The sequence below is a fragment of the Ovis canadensis genome, chromosome X (assembly GCF_042477335.2).
Source record: "Ovis canadensis isolate MfBH-ARS-UI-01 breed Bighorn chromosome X, ARS-UI_OviCan_v2, whole genome shotgun sequence".
In the NCBI taxonomy this organism is placed as follows: domain Eukaryota; kingdom Metazoa; phylum Chordata; class Mammalia; order Artiodactyla; family Bovidae; genus Ovis; species Ovis canadensis.
This window is the reverse complement of record NC_091727.1, coordinates 19,412,708-19,428,710: the sequence shown is the minus strand read 5'-3', so window position 1 is coordinate 19,428,710 and position 16,003 is coordinate 19,412,708. Positions and strand designations below refer to the sequence as shown.

At 37.4% G+C, this 16,003-nt stretch overlaps 1 protein-coding gene across 6 annotated transcripts in view; it reads left to right on the top strand.

Moving 5' to 3' along the window:
* The window catches only part of SH3KBP1 (SH3 domain containing kinase binding protein 1), a 335,566-nt gene that overhangs the window by 110,181 nt on the left and 209,382 nt on the right, over positions 1 to 16,003 (top strand). The window contains exon 1 of one of the 6 annotated variants that reach the window (XM_070291400.1): positions 7,820 to 7,956. The exons of the other annotated variants lie outside the window; for them this stretch is intronic. The gene's annotated coding sequence lies outside the window, so the exon portion shown is untranslated. Of the gene's footprint in view, positions 1 to 7,819; positions 7,957 to 16,003 lie in introns of those variants that run through there. 6 annotated transcript variants of the gene reach the window in all.

Here is a 16,003-nt window from a genome sequence, read left to right as displayed (position 1 = left end):
CTGTCTTCACCCACCAGGTTCAAATAAGTTATCCATTTAACCAGCCAAGAATACAGAAACTTAGCAGAAGGTGGGGGGGGGTGTCCTCAGGGCAGGAGCAGATGAGGTGTATATTGACATTGTATTTTATGCTCTAGCCCCAGTGTTGTATGTGGCAGTGGAGTTTCTGTCAGGCCTCAGAAACGGCTGAAATTTGCTTGTCACAAGTCTTTTTCTCCATCCGTGTGCCAGAGAGCCAGTGGTGACAGTGGGTGTACTTCTGTTTATGCTGTGGTGACAAACATGTGGCTCCCCATGCATCCTTCTGAGGAGTGGAAGGTCGAGGCAGTGTCCACAAGTTCCCAAGGTGGTGTCTGCACTCTGATTTTCCACCCTCCCATTTCCCCAGGATCTCCACACTCCCAGCTCTGATTCAGCATCCTTTAATCTGGGTATTTCTGCTTGGTCAGATTTCCACCATCTGAAATCTCCTGTCCCTCACAGCCAGATCATCTGCTCTGATGCTAGTATACTCCAGAGGTGGATTCTGTGCTGCTTTCACACACACAGACACACACACACACACACACACACACACACACCACATATTGTATGAGTCTGTTTGTGTTAAAAACAAATAGGGATGCACCACACCCTCAGACATACACACACATACACAACTTCACATTAACGATACCTAGGGAGGACAAATGAGATTTTGGCAGGGGGGAAATGGATATAACTTTTACTTTTTGCTTTATAACCTCTTTTACTATTTGGTTTATTTTGGGTGGACAAGCATGTGTGCCTCTAAAATTGTTACATTTTTAATCAAAGTTACATGGTATATGTAATGTATATGAATAATGTGTGTGTGTGTGTGTATGCTTTAAAACTCCCATTTGAGTAAACAGCAGCTCCAAGTCTCTTCTCATGTTCTTGCTTTGCTTTTAGGATACAATCACTTTTCAGTTCAAGCTGTTGTTTCTAGTATTTGCTGCTCTACTTCTAAATAACAGGCATGTGCTTCTGTCTCCTTTGTGACTTCTAGGACATTATCTGTCACCTATGATGATAATTGTGGAATTTAGCTCATTTACCACCACCCCCATCTGCCATCCTCCCTATATGTGGTCATATCTTAGGTTTTGGTTTAATCTCTATGTAATGTTTTTTTATTACTATAGAAATGTTGACATTTATTACAGCAAGAGTATACTGTAATTAATTTCCTTATATAACTTTTCATTTTCCCTAGAGATAATAATTTTCTTTTTTTGTCTGTCGAGTTGTCCTAGGACATTCGAATCCTTATATAACTTTTCATTTTCCCTAGGGATAATAATTTTCTTTTTTGTCTGTCGAGTTGTCCTAGGACATTCGAATCTTCTCAGACCTTTAAGGAAACAGTGCTGTGAGACGCCTCTCAATCTCTCTTCCTCCATCTCACTCCATCTCTCTATCCCCCTGTTCCCCTCTCCCACCTGGAATAGTACCAGCAGCTTCTAGCTGAACTGGTCTCTGGAAGCTGCTGCCCCACAGTCAGCCAGGAAGTCCCATTACCTCTCCCTCATTACTGCCTGCCCTGGGTCCTGGATTCTTCTCTCCTTCATTTAGCTGTTTAATTTCGTAGAGCACACTGTCTAGTAGCTTTCTGAGTGAGTGCATGGAAGTACATGTTTGATACTTCTGCCAGATCTGCCACGCTTTAGAGTTGTTGCCCTTGGAAATTGTTCCCTTTTCATACTCCTCACCCCTCCATGCCTGGCCCTGTGTTGGTGGGTGAGGTTTCTGCTCCTGGTGATAATCAGAACCTGACAATGTTGGGACCCAGAGGTGGTGCCTTCATCCACTAGATCTCACTTCATCTTCAAAATATTTTAATCTTTTGTTTGACAACTAACAAAAGTGAGACAGCAAAGGTTGCCCCCTCAGCAGTGTCAGAGCCAGAAGTTGACCTGAAGTGTCAGCTGCTGAAACCAGTGGCACTGCCTTTCCAAGCCCAGCTGCTTCTTACTGGAAAGGGAAATATCAGTCTTGGGGCCTGAGTGCCAAATGCATGGTCATGGCTGTAGGCTGAGTCTAACTGTGAGTGCCTGCCTGGGTCTGGTTGTTGATGACTTCATCTCTACTTAGCCATCCTTTGCTAGAATTATCTTCCAGTCTTATTGACGCATGCACATGTGTGTGAGAGAAATTGTTTTATAGTTATGCTTCTAGCTCCCTGTGAATTAAAATGCTCCACCTATCATCCCTATAGGTTTGGTATGATTATTTTTATTGCTATAGTATCTGTTTCCAAGCAATGTAAGAATTTCACCCGCCTCTTCCCACTCCTTTTGTAATATGAAATGCCTCATTACTTAACAGTTTTCTGCTGATTGTACAGTTTAGCATTTGATCTTTGTGTTAACCACAGTCAGGTGACCACACACAGGGTAATTAGATTAAGGTGCCCCTCCTCTTTACTGAAACAGTATAAAATCTGGTATTCTGTTGGCACATGCTTTCCTTAGATTAATGATCTTGGAGTTGCTGCATGGAAATTTGCATAGCTCCCTACAGCTCTGAGAAATGAGAATGCCCAGCTGTCTAAAAGCTTTAATCAGGAAATGAGCATGAAATGGCATTGTTTTGTCACAGGCTTGGAATAATTTATTCTTGACAATCAAGTGATCCTGGATGGACATGTGTATAAACAATCTTTCAACAACCAGTAAACAGGTGCTTTTTTGGTGGTGAAAATTCAAGGATTTCTTTACTTGGGAGTGGCTTTCAAATTGTTGGCTCTCACACTAGTCACTTCTGGAAGTTTACTCTATGATCATTTTCCTTGTCTCTCCTTTTTTAAATAGCAGTTTATGAAAGTTAGCCTTTCAGAGTTAGAGAAGGGGGAACATTAGGAATGTACATTGTTTGTGGGTGTAGCATGGTGTAACTGTCAGGCTTGCCTACAGAGCTACCCAGCCATCAGCCCTCACTCAGCAACCCCCTCTGACTTTTAAAAATTGAATAAATTTGATGTGTGACATTGTGTAAGTTTAAGGTGTATAATGTGTTACTTTGACAACATTTATCTGTTGTAATACGGTCGCCAGTATAGTGATATTTATCATATTACATCATTATAATACAGTATTATATGTATTCATTATACTGTGAATTAGATCTCTATGTCTTATTTACTCCTCATTACAAATTCGTGCCCTTCAACACTGTCATTCTCATCACCATCCCTTATACCCTGGCAACCACCATTTTACTCTTTTTATTACAGGTTTAACTTTTTATTTTTAAATTTAGTTTTTATTAAAGTATAGTCAATTTATAGTGTTGTGTTAATTTCTACTGTATAGCAGAGTGACTCAGTTATACACATATATACATTCTTTTTTTTCCATTTTTGGAGTTCTTATTTAGTTTTAATTTTAACTTTAAAATTTTTATTAGAGAATAGTTGATTTAAAATGTGTTAGTTTCTGCTCTACAGCAAAGTGAATCAGTTATACATATGCATATATCTACTCTTTTTAGATAGTTTTACCATATAGATTATTATAGAATATTGAGAAGAGTTCTCTGTACTATATTCTTTTCCATTATGGTTTATCCCATGATATTGAATATAGTTTTCTGTGCTTTACAGTAGGACCTTGTTGAGTTTCATTTTTTTAGGTTTCACATATAAGTGATATCATACAGTATTTGTTTTTTTCAGACTTGTCTCACTTACCATCATGTGATCAAGGTCTATCCATGTTGTTGTAAATGGCAAGGTTGCTTCCCTTTTCATGGCTGAATAATATTCCGGTGTGTGTGTGTGTGTGTGTGTGTGTGTGTGTGTGTGTGTTTTAAAAATCCATTTATCTACTAATGGACTTTTGGATTGTTTTCGTAATCTTTGCTATTGTGAATAATGCTGTGATAAACATGGGAGTGAATATATCTCCTTGAAATCCTGTTTTCATTTCCTTTGGGTATATACCCAGAAGTAGAATTGCTGGATCATATGGTAGATCTGTCTTTAATCTTTTGTGGAACCTGTATATTGTTTTCCATGGTAGTTGAACCAACTTCAGATTCTCACCAGCAGTGTACACAAGTCCCCTTTTTACTACATCCTCACCAGTACCTGTTGTCTCTTATCTTCTTAATAATAGCCATTTTGACAGGTGTGAAATGATATTTCATTATGGTTTTGGTTTATGTTTCCCAGATGTTTGGCATTTTTTTCATGTTGTCTGTTGGCCATTTTGATGTCCTCTTTGGAGAATTGTTTATTTAATTCTTTTGCCCATTTTAAAATCAGATTTTTTTTAGTTGACTGAGTTTTTTAATGTATTTTGGAGATTAACCCCTTATCTGATATATGATTTGCAGAATTTTTCTCCATTCAGTATGTTGTCTTTTGATTTTGTTAATTGTTCCTTTTGCTTTGCAGAAGCTTTTGAGTAATAGTCCCATTTGTTGTTGTTTTCTTTTTTCTTTTGTTATTTATACCCAAATTACTGCCAAGAGCAGCATCAGTGATTTTTTTTTCCCTCCATTTTCTTCTAGGAGTTTTATGGTATCAGGTCTTATGTTTAAGTGTTTGATCCATTTTGAGTTAACTCTTGTGAGTGGTATGAGATGGGTGTCCGGGGAGCCTGGTGGGCTGCTGTCTATGGGGTCACACAGAGTTGGTCATGACTGAAGTGACTTAGCAGCAGCAGCATGCAGCCCTCCAGTTTTCTGGGAATCATTTATTGAAGAAACTATACTTTCCCCATGGGTATTATTGACTCCCTTGTTGAATATTAGTTGGCTCTGTAAGCAGGATTTAATTCTAGGCTCTCTACTTTGTTCCATTGGTCAGTGTGTTTATTTTTGTGCCCGTACCATGCTGTTTTTATTACTATGACTTTGTAGTATCCTGTACAGTAAGGAAGTGTGATACCTCTGGCTTTGCTCTTTTTTCTCAGGATTCTCTCTCAGCCCTTTTTTGCCTTTGTGCTCATCTCTTCTTGGGACCCACTTCCCCCAACCTGTTAAAGAGAGGTGATAATGCTCCCTACTTCATACTGTGGCTGTGAGCACCAAATGACTTATACTCCATGTAAACCCTTAGACCAGTACTTTGCTCCTAATACACTCTTCATAATTGCAAGCTAATTCTATATTTTTTAGAAGATTTAGGAAAATGAAGAATGTATTTGGTTTCCTTTTATATTTATTTAATTTTTTATATTTACATGAGTTTTTATTTTTTATTTTTCTTATTTTTGGGGGTTAATTTCTTTTTCTTTTTTTTTAATTTTTATTTTTACTTTTTTTTACTTTACAATACTGTATTGGTTTTGCCATACATTGATCCTTTTATATTTAAAAGATCCTAGTGTATTTACATTTTTGAATTGAAGTATAGTTAATTTACAGTGTTGTGTTAGTTCCAAGTGTGTAGCAAGTGGTTCAGTTATATATATATATATATATATATATATATATATATATATATATATACACATACACACATATACACACACACACATATATTTGCATTTCTCTAATAATTAATGATGTCAAGCATCTTTTCATGTGCCTTTTGGTCATGTGTATGTCTTCTATGGAGAAATGTCTGTTTAAGTCTTCTGTCCATTTTTAAATTGTGTGTTATTTTTGATGTTAAGCTATATGAGCTGTTTGCATATGTTGGAAATTAAACCCTTGTTGGTAGCATTGTTTTCAAATATTTTTTCCCGGTCCATAGGTTCTCTTTTCATTTTGTTTATGGTTTCCTTTGCTGTGCAAAAGCATTTAAATTTAATTAGGGTCCGTTTGTCTGTTTATTTTTGTTTGTTTGTTTTGGCTGCATCATCTGATATGTGGAACTTCCCTGACCAGGAATTGAATTGGCATTCCCTGCAATGGAAGTGTAGAGTCTAGTGGTTAAACTAGATCACCAGGAAAGTCATATTTATTTTTGTTTTTATTTCTATTACTCTAGGTGACTTTCCTGAGTTCATTGGTGATCCCTAGTAGTTTTCTGATAACATCTTTAGAATTTTCTGTGTATAACATAATGCTGTCTGCAAACAGTGATAGTTTTACTTCTTTCCCAGTTTGGATTCCATTTATTTTTTTTCTTCTCTGCTGTGACTAGGACTTCCAAAACTATGTTGAATAAAAGTGGTGAGCTTGGTCATCCTTGGCCTTTTCCTGATCTTAGAGGAAATGCTTTCAGCTTTTCCCCATTGAGTATGATGTTAGCTGTGAGTTTGTCATATATGGCCTTTATTATGTTGAAGTATGTTCCCTCTATGCCCAGTTTCTAAAGAGGTTTTAGTCATAAATGGATAATGAATTTTATCAAGAGCTTTTTCTGCATGTTTCGAGATGATCATATGGTTTTGTTTTTCAGTTTCTTAATGTGATGTATCACGTTGATTGATTTGTGGATACTGAGGAATTTTTGCATCCTTGGGATAAATCCCACTTGATCATAATGTATGATCCTTTTGGTGTATTGCTGAAGTTGGTTTGCTACTACCTTGTTGAGAATTTTTGCATCTATGTTCATCCGTGACATTGGCCTATAATTTTCTTTGTGTGTGTGTATGTGATATTTTTGTCTGGTTTTGATATTAGGGTTATGGTGGCCTTATAGAATGAATTCTTAAGTGTGCCTTCCTCTGCAATTTTTAGGAATAGTTTAGGAAGGATAGGTTTTAACTCTTCTCTAAATATTGGTCGAATTTACCTGTGAAGCCATCTGGTCCTGAACTTTTGCTTGTTGAGAGTTTTAAAGTTACTAATTCAATTCAGTACTGATAATTGGTCTGCTCATATTTCCAGTTTCTTCCTGGTTCAGTATTGGGAGATTGTACCTTTCTAAGAATTTGTCCATTTCTTCTAAGTTGTCCATTGTATTTGCATATAATAGCTTATATTAAGTAGTCTCTTATGATACTTTGAGTTTCTGTGGTGTTGGTTCTTCTGCATTTATCATCTTCTGACTTTATTGATTTGAGCCCTTTTCCTTTTTTTTTCTTGATGAGTCTAGCTAAAGGTTTATCAACTTTGTCTTTTCAAAGAACCAACTTTTAGTTTCATTGATCTTTTCTATTGTTTTTTTTTTTAAGTCTCTATTTCATTTATTTCTGCTCTGATTGTTATGATTTCTTTCCTTCTATTAACTTTAGTTTTTGTTGTTGTTCTTTCTCTAGTTGTTTTAGGTGTAAGTTTAGGTTGTTTATTTGAGATATTTCTTGTTTCCTGAGGTAAGCTTGTATCATTATAGACTTCCCTCTTAAAATTACTTTTGCTGCATCCCATTGAGTTTGGATCATTGTGTGTACATTTTCATTTGTCTTTAGGTGTTTTCTGAGTTCTATTTGATTTCTTCAATGATCCATTGGTTGTTAAGTAGCATATTGTTTAGTTTCTACGTGTTCGTGTATTTTGCAGTTGTTTTTCTTGTACTTGATTTCTAGTGTTGTGGTCTGAAAAGATGCTTTTATGCTGATAGAAGCATGCTTTTTTGCTGATATGATTTCAGTTTTCTTAAATTTACCAAGGCTTGTTTTATAGCCTAGCATGTGATCTATCCTGGGGAATGTTCCGTGTGCATTTGAAAATACTGTGTATTCTGCTGCTTTTGGATGGAATGCTCTATAAATATTAATTAAGTCCGTCTGGTCTAATGTGCCATTTAAGGCCCATGTTTCTTACTGATTTTCTGTCTGGCTCATTATCTTCCATCCTTCTTTGTCTCCTGCAACAGTTTTTAAAGTCTGTTTTGTCTGGTATAAGTATTGCTGCTCTTTCTTTTGACTTCTTTTTACATATGATACCTTTTTCCATCCCCTCACTTTCAGTCTGTATGTGCCTCTAGATCTGAAGTGAGTCTCATGTAGGCAGAAGATATGTGGGTCTTGTTTTTGTATCCATTCAGCCAGTCTGTGTCTTTCAGTTCAAGCAATTAGGCCGTTTACATTTAAGGTAATTATTTATCTGTATATTCCTGTTGCTACTTTGTTAATTGTTTTGAATTTGATTTTGTAGGTCTTACCGCCCCTTTTTTTGTTTTGTTCTCTTCTCGTGATTTGATGACTATTTTTACTGTTATGTTTAGATTCCTTTTTCTGTTTTGTGTGCATATCTGTTATGGATTTTATTTTGTGGTTACCATGAGGTTTTTGTATAGGAGTCTGCATTTATATGTACTGGTTTTAAGTTGCTGATCTCTTAATTTCAGAGACCTTTTAGAAACCCTGCATTTTTACTCTCCTCCCCTCACAATTACTGTTTTTTATTTTATATTTTACATCTAATTGTTTTGTATATCCCTTAACTGCTTATTGTGGATACACATAATTTTACTACTTTTGTCTTTTAACCTAACTATCTTTGTGTGTGGAAAATTTCCTACCTTTACTGTATATTCACCTTTATCAGTAAACTTTTCCATTTTGTTTCTTTGTTGTTTCTAGTTGTCATCTTTTCTGCCTAGAGAAATTCTTTTAGCATTTGTTGTAAAACTGGTTTGATGGTGTTGAATTCTTTTAGTTTTTGCTTGTCTGTAATGCTTTTGACTTGTCTATCAAATCTGAACAAGAGCCTTTCTGGGTAGGATATTTTTGGTTGTAGGTTTTTCTTTTTCATCACTTTAAATATATTGTGCCACTTCCTTCTGGTCTGCAGAATTTCTGCTGAAAAATCAGCTGATAGCCTTGTGAGAGTTCCCTTATGTGTTATTTGTTGCTATTCCCTTTTTGCTTTCAATATTCTCTCTTTATCTTCAATTTTTGTCATTTTGATTACAATGTGATGTGGTATATTCCTTGGTGGGTTAATCCTGTATGGAACTCTGTGCTTCCTGGCCTTGGGTAACTGTTTCCTTCCCTAGGTTATGGAAGTTTTCAGCTATTATCTTTTCAAATATTTTCTCAGGCCCTTTCTCTCTTTCTTATCCTTCTGGGACCCCTATAATGTGAATATTGGTGTGCTTCATGTTGTCCCAGAGGTCTCTTAAATTGTCCTCATTTCTTTTCATTCTTTTTTCTTTTTTGTTTGCCAGCAGTGATTTCCACTGCTCTTTCTGTGAGCTCACTGATCTGTTCTTATGCCTTATTTAATCTACTATTGATTTCTTCTAGTGCATTTTTCATTTCAGTTATTATATTCTTTAATTCTGCTTGGTGGTTCTTTATATTTTTTAATTCATATGGCAAAACTGATACAGTATTGTAAAGTAAATAAAAAATAATAAAATTTAAAAAAAACTTATAATTTCTTGCTCTGTGTATCCATTCTCTTTAGTTCTTTGATCACCTTTATGATCATTACTTTAAACTTTCTCAAGTAGATTACCTTGTGTTTACATTTTTCCATTAGATTATTAGTCTTAGAAGCAGTTGTGACTGTAAAAATTGATAGTCAGCCAGATGCATGTGCTGTTTTCGTTTCTATCTGACACAAAGTAGGTACTCAGATAATGGTTAAAAGAGAGGTGATGGTAATGGCTAACATTTATTGTGTACCTGCTGACCAACACTTATTGAGTGTCTGGGGATGAAAGATGAGTGAAACCTATTTCTTACCCCTGAAGTGCTTACCGAGTAACTGAGAGAGAGACTTCTTAACTCAAGAGTACAGTGGTCAGTGCTGTGACTGGGAACCCAGCAAAGGGTCAGAGAGGCACAGGATTGTAATAATCATCAAAGCTATTTAAAAGATGACAGAAAAAAAAAGAAGAAATGGATATTGGACCATGGATGTCCCTTCTTTTTTTCTCCAAGAGCAATCTGTTTAGCAAAAGGCCCAATAATTTATGTGTTTCAGATAGTATAGCTTCATGAAGTAGATACAATACTATCAGTAACATTTAAACTTTTTTGAGGAAGCAATTGATAGAGAAAGTGCCCATTCCTTAGGGGGCTCAAATTAAACAATTTGAGATTGTTTAATTAACCTTTTCAAGTGTAGTTAACTAATCCCAAACTGTTAAACCCCTATAGCTTGCACTCTGGGCACCAAAGCAAAATGTATTCTCCCCATGATAAAAGTACACATAAGATTTAATATGGCCTCTTTATATGCATTTTATTTTTCTTTATCAGTTGTTATCATGTCATTAATTATACTTCCGTAATATTGAGTTATGTATGAAATAATTGAAGAAATAATTGATTATTGGTTCTGTCATGATTTTCCCCACATTTTAACTTTCCTGTGTCCCCTTCTTGATGAACTATATGTGCCAAAGAGCTTTCTTTTTAAGTTTTGTATTTGTTTATATGTACTGTTCTCACTTTGACTGGTTATGTTGGGATCTTTCAAATTAGCAATGGAAATGATATAATCCCAACTTAATTCTTGTTTGCAGAAAAAGTAGCAGTCAATAGTCTAATGATTGGAAAATACTAAACACATTTTACTTATTAATTTTGAAGTCAATTTAAATTTTGTACAGGCAAGACAGGTGCATGATACCAATTAAAAGGGACAAAATAAGTTTTCCATCTCTTCCACCGTTTCCTCTTCTGAAGGTCGTCTCAGTTATCCATTTGTTGTTTTGTATCCATTTGTGTGCACGATGAGGCACGCACACAAATTCACATGAATGTTTGCATGCATTATTAGGCTTTTTTGCCTAGTAACATGTCTTGGTGTATATCCTTAACGACACTTCTGGACCAGCCTCATTTTTAGAGGGTTGCATGGTGTGGATTCATGGAACCAGTTCACTACTGAAACATGTTATATTCTTTCAGTCTTTTACTAATTTAAGCAACGCCATAGTGGTTAATCTTGTACATATGCCACTTCAAACATGTGCAAGTATATTTGCAGTTTAAATTCCTAGAAGTGGAAATACTGAGTCAAAAGGCATAGGCATTTACATTTTTGATAGATAATTGCCACATTGCTTCCCACAGAGGTTGTACCAATTTATTCATCGTTTATACTCTCAGTGGAAAGTCTGAGAGGATGTCTTTCTCTATATCATTGTCAATATATTACCATTTTTGATTGTTTTTGACAAATAAAAACTATCTTACATCAGTAAGACTAAGAAATCCACTGGGTATAAGAGAGAGCCATTGAGAAACTTTATGGTATTTAATATCAAGGGGAAAAGATATCTCATTGTAAGTAAAAAGTTATTTATATCCCTCTCTATCTAGACTGTCAACTTTGGGGGAGTTTTATGCTTGCCATTTCTGTATCTCTCATACTTATTCTTTGCGTGAGTAGCAGCTGTATGCCAGGCACTGTGCTGCGTGCTATGAAAGCCAAGACAATATTCTGAGAGAGTCCACACTCTATTGAGAATACTTGTATAAATATTCTAATACAGAAGGCATAAATTTTACAGTTTTCATAAAAGAAAATCGCCAAAAGGTTTCAGGGTCCTTCTGGTGGTGAGTACTGTACAGGTATTGTCAAATGAATCTCACTGTAATTTGTATTTCTCTTATGAGTGTGATTAAACATCTTTTCATGTGTTTGTCATTTTTTCCTGTGAATTGTGCTTTCCTATTTTAAGTTGGGTTATTGATCTCTTTGCTTATATTTTGTGGAAAGAGGTCTTTCTATATCACAGGCAATATTCTCCCACTTTGACTTCTGTCTTTCTTGATAAATTTTCTTTTATTTTTCTATGCCATATTTATAGTTTTCTGTAATTTATCAACTCTTTCTTTTGTCTTCTGGATTCTGTGTCGGACTTTCAAAGAGTCTTTCCCGCTATGAGATTTAAAATCTTTCTCTCATGTTTTCTTCTAGTGTTTTTAAGGTTTCATTTTATATACGTACATTTATTTTGAATATTCACAGTCTAGAAAGAAATGGCATTGCTTATTTTTAAAAAATGAGGCACCGTGTGACTTTTCTTACGGTATCTTCTTCCTACCACTCTCATGCCAGACCTGCATTCTCTTAGGTGAGGAGTTACTTGTGACCCAGTGAACACCAGTTGTGTCATTGTAAGGATCATACAGGTCTCAATGTTGTCATAGCTTTGAGCTGAATTGAAAATACTCCCTCTTATCTGTAGATAGCCATCCTGCTTATTACACCCTGCTAGATTGGCCATTCAGTTGACAAGTATTTATTATGTGCTCACTAAATCATGTCCAAACAGTTGGTATTGATACCCTTTGATCCAATGGTAATAAATAATCTAGCTGTTTAGCAGGGCATGGGCATATATAAAGGCACTGAGTGTCATGCAGGTAATTGTGTCATGCATCAGAAAGCTGTGTCATCTCTTCGGAACATGAAATTAGTCAGTTTCATCTTTGCCTGGAATCTAGCACTGGCTGAACTCTTCACAGCATTCATTCCCATCCTGCAGGTCAAGAGCTTCTTGCCTAGGCTTGTGTAATGGGTGATTCTTGGGAGGTAATAATACAAATATATGATAGATGTCGTTTGAAGATTTACATAGAGACATGACAGTAAGCTTCCTGCTACTTAAAAAACTTTCCTTCTTAGCTTTTGAGCTGAAAATATCTTAGGTATATTTATGATAGTATGTCAGAGCACTTTTTAAAGTGGCAGTGTATTTTATAAATATAAGGAGGTCATTGTGGTACGAGACATCAACGTGGTTTCACTATGTAATTTTTAAGGGAAATTATGAAATATTTCAAGCATTGGAAAAAGAGAGAAACTGAATAATGAGTACCAGTGTACTCACCAGTCTGCTTTATCAAATCCTCATATTTTGCCTTATTTACTTCAGATATTTTATATACATTTTCTTTACAATTCTCCCTAATGAACTTGGTGCATTTTGTGGTTCAGCAGCATGAGTACTTCAAAAAATATTGTAATAATGAGATGTATTGTTTTAAAGAAACAGTCTTACAGATAGAGCTGAAGCTCTCTTGGTGTCTACTATTACTTTCAGGTTACTTGCAGTATCTTCCTGGGTGTTTTAAGACTGATATTGTGAAGGGAGCCAAATGGTAGGAGAGCAGAACCTCTGTAAGCAGGGAATGTTCATGGAGCAGCTTCTTCGTAAACTTGCCTTTTTGTGTGTGAGGAGGGCGGAAGATATCATGCATCTGTGTGTAAGTGGGGGGCACAGCAATGTGCTATTCCAGGATTCTGTATCTATTCAAAACTCTCTTGATCAGTAGATTTGGGGTAATTTTTAGTGACTACCTATTAATTTCTGCCAGTGGTAATTTTGCAAAAAGATTTTCCATGAACTAGCATGGGCTGTGAACCCACAGTCCCATCTAGCTCTAAAGGAAACCTTACTCTTCAGAAAGAAACCGACCAAGTTTGAAGGCAGGCTGACAAACGATGCCTCATTTCCCTGTCCTGCTTCAGCCCTGAGCTTTAGAGGACCCTGCACAGCCTTGCTCTAATGCTGCGAAAATCCTGGCACCAGCATTTCTGGCTGGTCAGGACAGCACTGAGCTCCCCTGGTGTCGGCGTCACCAGCCTGCCCCGTGTGCCTGTATTCTTGGTAGCAGGAGAGAAAGAATCATTGTGAGATCTGAGGAAATCCGCTAATGGGGAGAGGAAGTGCCCCTTGGAGGGAGCTGAGCCACTCAGCTGATTATGTCGATTAGATGAGACGCCCCTTGGCTCACCTACTTGGTAGGGTGCATCTGGCATATTCTGACCATTTATTGTCTTAATGTTGATCCCAGAAGGCTTTCCACTCCCTGAGATGAATATTAAAACACCAAAGCACTAGCTTTTCTGGTTTTTGACTTCCTGGAATGAAATATTAGCACATTTTGATTGAAGAGAATCTGTCTTCTTCTGGCTTATGTGTTTATGTTTTTCTTTTACATTGAAATAGCATACAGTGAAGTGCAGAGATCTTAGAAATACAGCCTAATGAATTTTTACATGTGCAAACCGTCACCCACATCAAATTGGCAAACATTTTCATCCTCCCAGCAGGCTATCTTGTACCCCTCCCATTTGGTACCTTCCCAAGGGTAACGTCTATTCTGAGATCTCTCACCATTGATTAGTTCTGCCTGTTGTCAAACTTCACATAAATGGAATCATACAGTATGTGATCTGTTGGCTCTGGCTTCTTTCACTCAACATTCTGACTGTAAAAAGTCATCCGTGTTCTTAGGTGTAGTTCTTTTTTTAAATAGCACTTGCTATTTAATGATGGCATGAATTATGACAATAAGTAATCACTTTGTATACTACTCTTCAATTCACTGTTTGATCCTAAAGACATCTCTCTAATGGTGCCAAAGCGTCTAGCGTTAAACTACTTTTGGGGATGATGAAAGAGCCACTTAGAGGCTTTCACCACTGACCCCAAGGTCACCCACCTGCTAAATGATGATGCCAGGACTAGTTTTGGTTTGTTGACAGCATTCTCTCCATCCAGCGTGATGTCTCTATCTTAACTTATGTCAGAGGTTGGTAGAAGACAGAAAGGGTGAAATCAGGGCGGGGCCCCCCAACTGGACCTTCATTGATATTTTGCCCCCACCTGGACCTTCATTGATAGTTTGCTATGTAGTATTTTGGTTAATTGAAAGAAGTTGAGGTTCAACCGAGCAGACCCCCCAGTGCCTGCCTAGTATGTAATGAATGGGGAGGGAGAGGTGAAAAGAGGGCGCTGACTTGACTCTGCCACTAGCTACATCCAGGCAATCCTGCTTATCAGAAAGCAGACTCTGCTAGTTTAACTCCTAGTGGTGTACGAATTATGTCTTTGCCCAGTGAGGCTGCTGTTTACAGGCTGCTAAATGTGTCACAGAATTTTTGCTAGAGTGGCATTATCAGGGCTTCTTGGCCTCCAGTTTTGGATAAACTGTCTCAGACTCTGATGAGCATACTGCTTTGGGAAGCAGGAATGGCGTGAATTCCCCTCTCCGTTCACTCAGGAGGTCCTTGCAACACAGTTTGAGTGTCATGGGAACATCGATAGTTTATTGATGGCCTCAATTTTGCTGTCCAAGCAGAGTTTCTGTTGTTAAGGCGTCAGATTTGAGAAGAGAAAAACTGGGTTTCCTTTACCTCCTAAAAAGGTTTAGGATAGTGGATACCGTGATTATTCTGTTGTGTTTTAAAGCAAGCAGAATCATTGCTGATTTATATTTGTGGGCATGTATGAATTTCTATAAGCCCCCGTGACCCACAATTTTGACCCAGGGTGTGTTCTCTACCACTGAGAGAGTAGGATACAGGTTCTCAATAAATGGATTAATAACTTAGACCTCGTCATTAGAAAGCTGAGACTGAGGATTGGGGGCTCGGAATGCTCATACCCAGGAAATCTGGCATCCTCCGACTTGGATCAGAACCTCGGAGAGCTCCAGGTTCAGGGATCCTGGCAGCTGTAGATTAGCAGGGGTTATTCCACTGTCGAGTCCACCCTCTTCTGCAGCAAAGAGCCATTTTATGTGGATGATAAAGAGTCTTCAAGGATTCTAGCCCTAGTATTCGTGGGCTTAGGGATAAAGCAGTGTTAGATTCTTTAGGTGTGGAGGAAAGTGAAGTTTCCCACTGGAGCCATGGCTGGGGTGATTTGAGCCTCCCCAGTATAGTCAGGGAGCTTCCCAGGTGGCATTCATGGTAAAGAATCCACCTGCCAGTGCAGGAGACATAAGAGATACCAGTTCGATCCCTGGGTCAGAAAGATCCCCTGGAGGAGTGCATGGCAATCCACTCCAGTATTCTTGCTGGGGAAATCCCATGGACAGAGGAGCCTGGCTGACTACAGTCTATAGGATCTCACAGAGTCAGACGCAACTGACATAACTTAGCACTGTAGCCAGGACACTGGTTCTTTGAGGGAAGTGAGATGTAGCAGGAGAGGTCTGCCTGGAAGGCCTGGAGCTGGGTTCCACGGCCCTCCCTGCCCCATACTAGCCTCATAGCCTTTTGATGGTCTTGCATCCTCCCTGACTGGGTCTCATGATTCTTGTGTGCAAAAATATATCAGCCTAGAAAAATCAGGATTTTTTTTTTCAGTAACAAAATGACAGTGTTATTGTGAGGAGCTAGTGAAAAAAAAAGTGACAGCACTTTAATTTATATAAACCCT